The following is a 9,925-nucleotide window of genomic DNA, read 5'->3' on the forward strand; positions in this document are numbered from 1 at the left end:
CTTGAAAAGGAAATGACAAACCATTAGATATCTTTGCCAGGAAAACCCCAAATGGGGTCAGAAGTAGTCAGACATAAGAGTGCCCACCTAGTGCTTTAGTATTTTATCTGCCTATTAGACTATAAACACCAGGAGGACAGGAATCACATCTTGCTTTAACTCTACATCTCAGCTCTGTAGATGAACAATAGACATATGTTGAATAAACAAATGTTATTTCATGAGCCAAAATGATTGCTGTGTGCTTACTGGTTTAAGGAAATTGTTTGTGAGACCGCTGTAGATGTTGAGGGGGAGGAAAGAATTATAAGAGGTCACCTCCAACTTTTCAAAGTGTTCCTAGGATTATACTCATCCCCTTGATTTGACTGCCTTTCCTTCATTTCATTTTGTTCTTTCTGAAATGACTTTTCTTTACCTTGCCAGTCCAGCTTTCTCACGTTGTATGTGTATGCTAGTGTGTGTGTTACTAATTTTACTGTTCCCTTTATATATTATGTTTCTGCTGCAGGAAGAATTGCATATCATACAAAACAAATCTCCAACGAACATGCATCTGTTCTTGAAGAGTTGGTTTCAAAAATTACTTCTTTAAGATTTTTCTCTTTGCCCTTGCTGCTGTTGAACATATTTTCTGGAATTTTCCATTTCAGTTTTCTGTGAAAAAAAATTATCCTGTAATAGGGAATTTAATGAGAGTGAAATGAAATAAAATGGAGTAAAAGTTGCTGCCTGAGAGGATTCTGACAAGATGGGATCTTCTCCTCTTTCCTTTTTAGGCTCCTCCTATTTTCATCTATCTTCCCATGTATTAATAGAGCACCTCTCAACGTCATACTGAGACACTTTGACATGCAGGGTCTTCTTTTAGCACGAAACAACCCAGCACCTTATTCTCCATACTTAGCTCTCTTGCTATTTCTAGAACAGCAAAATACGCAATTGAGTGCATATAAAATACAAATTTGTACATGCACATGCTCAGAAATGGTATCCTGTAATTCATTTCTCTTCTCCTTTCCCCATCAAGAGAAACTACCTGAACATTTCTTCTGCTGATAAATGTTGGCATTGAGAGTTATAGTTTCTTTTGTTTAGCACCATCAGAGACCTTATTCTAGAAGCAACACTTGAAAATGTTCCATTAGCAGTAATTTACAAGATAATTATGGCATCAAAAATTAATATGTATTTATGAAGTCATGTGCAGCCCCAAATCTCATTATATATGCAAGAGCCAGTGCTGTTAGGAAAGTGCACTCTGCCTCTCTTAGAAATGTGACTGATCATGGCATAGCCCAGGATTCCTCATTCCTATCATTGCAATGATCTGTCTCTTTTGCTAACCTGGGCAATGTCTTTTCTGATAATGTCTTAAAGGAGGAAGATAAACCCAAACTTAATATATAAATTAGGAAATAAAGGAGGGTTGATTGCTTACTCATATCTATATGAGCCATTATAGCTGCCACTGGCTGTTTTCATTTCATATATATCATGATGTCACCTTTGTTAGAATAAAATTTACAGAGGAGCCTAACTCTTTTTCCCCTAATAGTTCATGTGGCTCTAATTCTTTATATACATACATACATACATACATACATATGTATGTATGTATGTATGTATGTATGTATGTATTACAGGTCAATCTGCCTAATGCAAGTTATATTTCCCATATCAGAAGTGAAGTAGCCTTCAGAATATTCTGTGGTTAATGCTCTAACATAAGCCCTAAAATTTCACAATTTGAATAGAAATAAATGGATTGAGAGGAAGTGAGCATCACCTTGGTGATTGGCATTTGGGCTACTGTACAATTTGCAATATGATGCTAAAAGTTTGGCTAATTTTCTGACCACATGAACTTTGTTCTTTTCTACTTTGCTAACACACTGTTCATTACCTCTTAGAAAAGGTATTTCACAGGGTGGAATTTTTAACTCAAACAAGGCCATCCTGATTGTGAATAGAGGTAGATTTTTTTTTCCCAATGAGTCTTTGAAATTGTAGGAAAAGAAATGATATGTGCCTTGTAAAACTGAATGAATTTCCAATTGACCAGTAATTCTTTTGCTGCTTTCCAAGGGGTGAATTGGAGAGTTCTATCAAAAAGACAAGGAGGAAAAAACACCATAAAATTAGAGCAGATTCTTTCTCTGAGTGAAAAGAAAAATGTCAGAAAGAATGAAAGAGGCCTTGGACTTCAAATATAATGAAAGAAAGTGGTAATTTTTTTTTCAGAACAGATGAGCCAGATGGCATTTACACAAAAGCATTAAAACTTGATGAATGGTTGAGATTTTTCTTTAGTTCCTGTCACTTCAGAGAACATTTTATAAACATTTTCTTTAAAATGATGGGACTGGAAGGTGATTGCCACACTTTCACTGTTGTATTACCAGTACAAGTCTAACTCGGGTCACTAATGTATATGAGTGCCCATTGTTTAAAATGAGGATTAGATGGGGAATATTTTGGAAAGTATAGGCCTTGCACTAAAACCACTAATCTACTACTCGTATTATTCTTCCCCAAAATTTTTAACAATTTATCATTATCCACTGAATTAAAGAATAAAGCACTTAGCACGGTGCCTGGAACATAGTTGTTGTTATATAAATGCTTTTAGACTGATAGATGGATAGATAGATAGATAGATAGATAGATAGATAGATAGATAGATAGATGATAGATATGTGTGTATATATATATATATGTATATGGTATGTACACATATAATATGCTTCTGTATAAATGCAAATGTGTGTATGCATATACATATGTGTATACATATATGTTCGTGCATGTATGTTTGTTCCACTTGCTACCCTGACCTTCAGGGTCCTCCATATAAAACCTACTTTCCAGTAGTATCTCACATTTCTCCCCTCCCTATGCTTGCTGTTTCAGCCTAATGGGGCTATTGCCTTACCTGGGTTCTATAACTTCTATACCTTTGTTCAAAGAATCTCTCGTGCCTGGAAAGAACTATAGCCTTTTTGAGAAGATAAAATACAAATTCCCTTTATGTGGATGCTATAAATAATCAAGTGATTACCAAGCTCTGGGTAGCCTGCCACTCTGTCTCTTATGAGACTCAGACTCTACCATAGTCCTACCATGTAGATCTACCAAATACCACACATTCTAGAGTTGCTGTAGAATCCCTACGTCTAATATTCTTGAACCACCTGGTTCCACTATGAAAGATGACACCTAAGCTTCTTGTATTTTTGGATTTCATTTATTAGTTATTTTAATTTCAATTTTATGGACTCAATTTTGTTCTTAATGAGAATTTTTCTCATTATATTCTTTACCTGTATGTAATTTCCAGTTTTACTAATAATGAAAATCCCCAGGGTTCTGGTCATTTTATCTTTTGGAGGATTGTTGTTTTGTTTCTTATAAGTAATGATTTGCTTTTATTGAATTATAGTCATGATTTAATGTAACAATTGTAGTGAGGATATGGTACATACATAGAGTGCTTCCAATGGTGTTTCCCTTATGTGGAGACACTGGGAAGCCTGCCTCCTGTTTCATAGAGAGCCATGATGGAGTGAAATAGATTTGCCTGGTAGAGTTCATGGAGTTTCCTTCTGGAACTGGTTAGCTAAATAGCAGGTGAAGAGAAGGCTCTTTTATCATGTAGAGAAGTATTCAAAATGGTCTATCAGCTTTAGCCATTTGTTCTTTCAGAGTTCTCAAGGGTCATCAGTGACTCCTTTGTTCACTAGAACCTGTGAAACTAGTGGAGCCTATGATCTTTTGCATTTGAAGAGTCTAGACTCCAGAGAGTGCCTTGAAATGCTGGGATTTGAGAATTTGGGTTTGCAGCCAAGATAGCATCTATGACTTAGAGGTATTTTGAGAATGGAATATCTATTAGCATTCTGGCAATCCAGAGTCCAAATTTGCAGACAGCTCAGAATGATTGACCCCCAACCAAGGCACTATAAGGGAGAGAACACTCCCACAGGATCCATACAAATGCCGTTCTTTGTTCTTGCTACTTCTTCAAAGTAATATCTCTTTTAAAAAGCAACCCAGTGTTCAGTGGTAAAATAGAATTGGGCCACTAATCCATACTCTCTAGGGGAGAGCAAAGCAACTCTAATCCATCTTCTTCTACATTATAGCCATTTGAATATGCTATTCTCTCCTCACTGTCTTTATTTCTCTATATTAAACTTCCACAGGTATCTGAACCTCTGTATATGTCATAGGTATGCTTAACAATCAGGCAAAACCAGATGGTAAGGTCTTGAGCCAAGGACATTAGAGAGGAGACAACACCAAATCATTCAGAGCACTGTGGAACTCTGAGGGGGAGATATCCCCTGCCTGGCTATGGGATAGTGAGCCAGACCATACTTCGCGCACAATAATCCAGGAATGATGTAATTTATTCAACCTCGTTCTTCTGTGGTTAGTTATCAGGACATGTTATAGACTACATACCTCATTAATTCTCCCAATAGTCTAGTGAGACAGTTACAATTACCATCAGTGTGATTCTTTGTATGGCCATAATGAATCACAGGAAATCTGTATGAGTGAAGAAGAGGCTAAAGTGAGGCCATAAATGGATGAAACAGTGAGTGAAGAGTAAGATGAGTACTACAAGGCAAGTATGAAGTTTGTGAGCCCCAGCTATGATCTTGGTCCTGCTCTGGAAAGGGCATGATGATGATGATGGACCTGGACTAGTCCCATTCCAATCTCCCTTCCCTCACTCCTTTCTTTTTTTATTTATTTAATTTATTTAATATATTTAGTTTTCAGCATTGATTTTCACAAGAGTTTGAATTACAAATTTTCTCCCCATTTCTACCCTCCCGCCCACTCCAAGATGGTGTATATTCTGGTTGCGCCATTCCCCAGTCAGCCCTCCCATCTGTCACCCCACTCCACTCCCATCCCCCTTTCCCTTCTCCTCTTGTCGGGCAAGACAAATTTCTATGCCCCATTTCCTGTGTATCTTATTTCCTAGTTGCATGCAAAAACTTTTTTCTTTGTTGTTGTTTTTGAGTTCCAAATTCTCTTCCCTCTTCCCTCCCCGCCCACCCTCCCTAAGAAGGCAAGCAATTCAACATAGGCCACATGCGTATCATTATGTAAAACCCTTCCACTATACTCATGTTGTGAAAGATTAACTATGTTTTGCTCCTTACTAACCTATCCCCCTTTATTGAATTTTCTCCCTTGACCCTGTCCCTTTTCGAAAGTGTTTGTTTTTGATTACCTCCTCCCCTCATCTGCCCTCCCTTATATCATCCCCCCTTTTTTATCTTCTTCCTCCTTCTTTCCCGTGGGGTAAGATACCCAATTGAGTGTGTATGGTATTCCCTCCTCAGGTCAAATCCGATGAGAGCAAGATTTACTCATTCCTCCTCACTGCCCCTGCTTCCCTTCCTAGAGAACTGCTTTTTCTTGCCACTTATATGTGAGACAATTTACCCTATTCTCTCTCTCCCTTTCTCCTTCTCTCAATATATTCCTTATCCCTTAATTTGATTTTTTTTTTTAGATATCATCCCTTCATATTCTACTTACCCTGTTCCCTCTGTGTGTGTCCGTGTGTGTATATGTGTGTATATATATATATATATACACACACATACATATCCATATATATATATACACACACCTACAAATATACATACACACATATGTATATATATGTACACACACACACACACACACACACACACACACACATATATATGCATATTCCTTTCAGCTACTATGATATTGAGGTCTCATGAATCATATAGATCATCTTTCCATGTAGGAATGTAAACAAAACAGTTCAACTTTAGTAAGTCACTTATGATTTCTCTTTCTTGTTTACCTTTTCATGCTTCTCTTGATTCTTGTGTTTGAAAGTCAAATTTTCTATTTAGCTCTGGTCTTTTCACTGAGAAAGCTTGAAAGTCCTCTACTTTATTGAAAATCCATATTTTGCCTTGGAGCATGATACTCAGTTTTGCTGGGTAGGTGATTCTAGGTTTTAATCCTAGCTCCATTGACCTCCGGAATATTGTATTCCAAGCCCTTTGGTCCCTTAATGTGGAAGCTGCCAGATCCTGTGTTATCTTGATTGTTTTTCCACAATACTCAAATTGTTTCTTTCTGGCTGGTTGCAGTATTTTCTCCTTGACCTGGGAGCTCTGGAATTTGGTGACAATATTCCTAGGAGTTTTCTTTTTGTGATCTATTTGAGGAGGCGATTGATGGATTCTTTCAATTTCTATTTTACCCTCTGGCTCTAGAATATCAGGGCAGTTCTCCTTGATAATTTCTTGAAAGATGTCTAGGCTCTTTTTTTGATCATGGCTTTCAGGTAGTCCAATAATTTTTAAATTATCTCTCCTGGATATATTTTTCAGGTCAGTGGTTTTTCCAATGAGATATTTCACATTGTCTCCCACTTTTTCATTCCTTTGGTTCTGTTTTATAATATCTTGATTTCTCATCAAGTCACTAGCTTCCACTTGCTCCAATCTCATTTTTAATGTAGTATTTTCTTCAGTGGTCTTTTGGACCTCCTTTTCCATTTGGCTAATTCTGCCTTTCAAGGCATTCTTCTCCTCATTGGCTTTTTAGAGCTCTTTTGCCATTTGAGTTAGTCTATTTTTTAAAGTGTTGTTTTCTTCAATTTTTTTTCAGTATTTTTTTGGGTCTCCTTTAGCAAGTCATTGACTTGTTTTTCACGGTTTTCTCACATCCTTCTCATTTCTCTTCCCAATTTTTTCTCTACTTTTCTAACTTGTTTTTCCAAATTCTTTTTGAGCTCTTCCATGGCCTGGGACCAGTTCATGTTTTTCTTGGAGGCTTTTGTTGTAGGCTCTTTGACTTTGTTGAGTTCTTCATGTTGTATGTTTTGGTCTTCTTTGTCACCAAAGAAAGATTCCAAATTCTGAGACTGAATCTGAGTGTGTTTTTGCTGCCTGGCCATGTTCCCAGTCAACTTACTTGACCCTTGAGTTTTTCGTCACGGTATGACTGCTTGTAGAGCAAGGGGATGCGCTGTTGCTTTCAGAGCTATTTCTATACAACCAGCTCTGCCACACCAACACTCCTCCTTCCTCAAGAACCACCAACCCGGACCTGACACAAATCTTCAGCAGGCTCTGTACTCCTGCTCTGATCTGCCACTTAATTCCTCCCACCACGTGGGCCCTGGGCCGGAAGTAACTGTAGCTGTAGTTCTATAGCTGCACCTCCCCCGCTGCCCCTGGGGCAGTGGCCAAACTGCGAACTCTGGCCCCACCCCCCCAGCTTTTCCCACTAACCTTCTCTGTTGTCTTTGGTGTTTGTGGGTTAAGAAGTCTGGCAACTGCCACAGCTCACTGATTCAGGGTGCTAGGGCCTGTTCCAGCCTGCTGCTGGTCTGGTTGGTCCTGCCGCCGCCCATGCTGAGCTCCACTCGCCTCTGCTACCCTGCATGATAGACCTCATCCAGCGACTATCCAGGCTGTCCTAGGCTAGATTCCTGCTTCCCTCTGCTATTTTGTGGGTTATGCAGTTCTAGAATTTGTTTAGAGCCATTTTTTATAGTTTTTTGGAGGGACCTGGCAGGGAGCTCACTCAAGTCCCTGCTTTTCAGCCTCCATCTTGGCTCCGCCCCCAGAAGTCCCTTCCCTTACTCCTAACTTATTTACCCCTGCACACACAATGAATACCAAAATATCAAGAGCAGTGATAATAAGAAACACTTAATCAAATGTTGTCTTATACAGATTATCTGCATGGATTCAGCCTTAGCATATGGTTAGGTAGGCAGACTCAGAGTCAGGCCTCAAGTTCTGCTTGTAGTTGGAAGATGCATATTTGCCTCCAGTAACAATTTATTGTATAAGTTTGTCTAGTAGACACTTGCATATAATAGCTGGATTAATAAATCAGCCAGTAGACATTTAAGTGCCCTACTGTGTAACTGGTACTATGCTAATCCCTTGAGATAAATGCAAAAAAGTAAAAGTCTTTGCCCTCAAGGAGACTACATCCTGATGGAAGAGTCAACACACACAATAATAGATAAATATAAAGCATATATAAAGCAAATACTGTATATAGTAATTTGTGAGTGAACCAGTAGCTGGAACAACCAGGAAGTGCCTCCTGAAGAAGGCAACACTTGAGAAAAGTCTTCAGGGAAAGGAGAGATTGCAAGAAGTGAGGAAGGAGGGCACAGTGGGAACAAAGAACGACTAATACAAAGGCATATGGACCTGATATACACTGTCTGGTAGTAAAAGCCATCATGCCATTGCAGGCAGCCAAGTGGCACAGTGAATAGAGCACTGGGCCTGGAGTCAGGAATATTTCAGTTCAAATAAGGACTTATACACCTACTACCTGTGCAACCTTGGTAAGTCACTTAAATTCTGTTTGCTTCAGTTTCTTCAACTATGAAAATGAGTATAATGATAGCACTTACCTCCCAGGGTAATCATATGTATCAAATGTGATAAAATTTATAAAGAGCTTAGCCTAGTACCTAGGCTATAAAAAGTACTATATAAATGTCGATGATGATGATGATGATGATGACAATGAAGATGTGCCAAGTCTGGAGGAAGAGGGAATAGGGTTAGAATTCCACATTAGACATTTTCTGTATTTGTGACCCTGGGCAAGTCACAATCTACGAACCTCAGTTTCCTTATCTGTAAACTGAGAGGTTCAGACCTGACGTCCTCGAAGGTCTCTTCCAAATATAATTTGATGATTGTAAGAGTTTAGTGGCATAGAATTTGAATCTGCATAATAAACCATAATTTTACTTTACAGTGGTATATACCAGAAAGTATTATAGGTGGCATTAGGGACTTTATTCTCTTCAGTTAACTGGATCCAAAGAAAATACAAGAATATAATAGCAGAAATATTTTATTTCCTATTGTCTGCATTTCAGAATTCTCAATTTCATTTAATATACATTTCCAATCACTTGTCATATCTTGTTTTTTTCTACTACCATGACATGTCTCTCATCTCTCCTTTTCTTTCTACCCACACTGTCACTATCTTTATCCAGACCTTCCTCAACTTTCATCTAACCTAGGCTGATAATAAACATTTATTAAGTGTTTACTATATGCCAAGCACTCTGCCAAATTCTGGGGAGACAAAGTATTACAAAAGACAATCCTTGCTCTCAAGGAACTCGCTGTCTACTGGGGAAGACAATGGGCAAACAATTATGTACTAATAAGCTGCGTATAGAATAAACTGAAACAACCAACAGAGTGAAGGCAGTAGAATTAAGGGGGATCAGCAAAGGCTTCCTGAGGAAGGTGGTATTTTAATTTTGCCTTGAATTATGCCAGGGAAACCAAGGGGCAGAGATGAGAGAAGAGAGCATTCCAGGAATGAGGGCTAGCCAGGGAAAATATCAAGAAAATGACGAGTTGGTGAACTTGGAAAAATACGGAAAGATTTGGACTTATAAAGGAAGACGTTATCCACTCTCAGAGAAACAGAGGATAAATAAGTATAGTAGGGTCTTACATAGATGCATATGAATGTTTATATCTACATATGACTGTGATTATTGATATTTAAGTATATGTATGTGTAGTTAAGTATAGGTAAGTACGGGTACATGTGTGTATGTGCATATATGTATATCTTTATGTATATGTGTCTATATATGTATGTATCTGTATATGTGTGTATATACATTTATACATGTTTATATGTGTATGCATGCATATATATATATAATATATCTGCATTTAATTATGGCCTGGGGGGACGGGAAATGGGAAAAAAGAACAAAGTAAAAAGTACACAGCAGAGAACAAAATAAAACCTACAAGGAAGCAAAGAAAGGACAGCTCTCAACACAATGCATAGCATTTAATACATAGTCTTTCTTGAAATGGAAATTTATTGCTGTATATTTGAA

This window comes from Trichosurus vulpecula, chromosome 1 (genome assembly GCF_011100635.1).
Source record: "Trichosurus vulpecula isolate mTriVul1 chromosome 1, mTriVul1.pri, whole genome shotgun sequence".
NCBI classification, from domain to species: domain Eukaryota; kingdom Metazoa; phylum Chordata; class Mammalia; order Diprotodontia; family Phalangeridae; genus Trichosurus; species Trichosurus vulpecula.